This window comes from Morone saxatilis, unplaced genomic scaffold (genome assembly GCF_004916995.1).
Source record: "Morone saxatilis isolate NCDOM2014 unplaced genomic scaffold, NCSU_SB_2.0 Contig22, whole genome shotgun sequence".
NCBI classification, from domain to species: Eukaryota; Metazoa; Chordata; class Actinopteri; family Moronidae; genus Morone; species Morone saxatilis.
In genome coordinates this window covers 21106059-21106536 of record NW_023339785.1, presented here as the reverse complement: position 1 = coordinate 21106536, position 478 = coordinate 21106059, and positions in this window count along the sequence as shown.

Genomic DNA, 478 nt, shown 5'->3' with positions numbered 1-478 from the left:
TGTGTGTGTGTGTTGTGTGTGCCCTGGCAGGGCAGTCCAGCCGACCGGTCCAGCAGGGCGATTATGTCCTGTAGGGATAACCTGTCATGGTGCTGAGAGCCTAATTGATGCCTCATGCTTTTCAGGGGGCAATTATAGCGCCCAAATGTCAAGACCTAATTTGTGACTCTGTAATGTGGACACATGGGCCAGAGGAAGGGGTGACACGGCTGCTCCGGAGGGACTCGCACACTGGTTTGGTCAGCAGATGTGAGGGGCTGGGGGGTTACAGAAGCAGGGGTTTAAAAGTAGAAATACAATGATGGTAAAATACTTTGTTAAGAGTGAAAGTTCTGTATGTTTAATGTGCAAGTAAAAGTGCTCAGTATGCAGAATGACTCTTTTCAGATAATATTATTATAGATTGTATTGCAGATGCATTATAGCTGCATTAATCAATATTCTTAATTAATAACTGATCAAATGACTGTGTGTAATG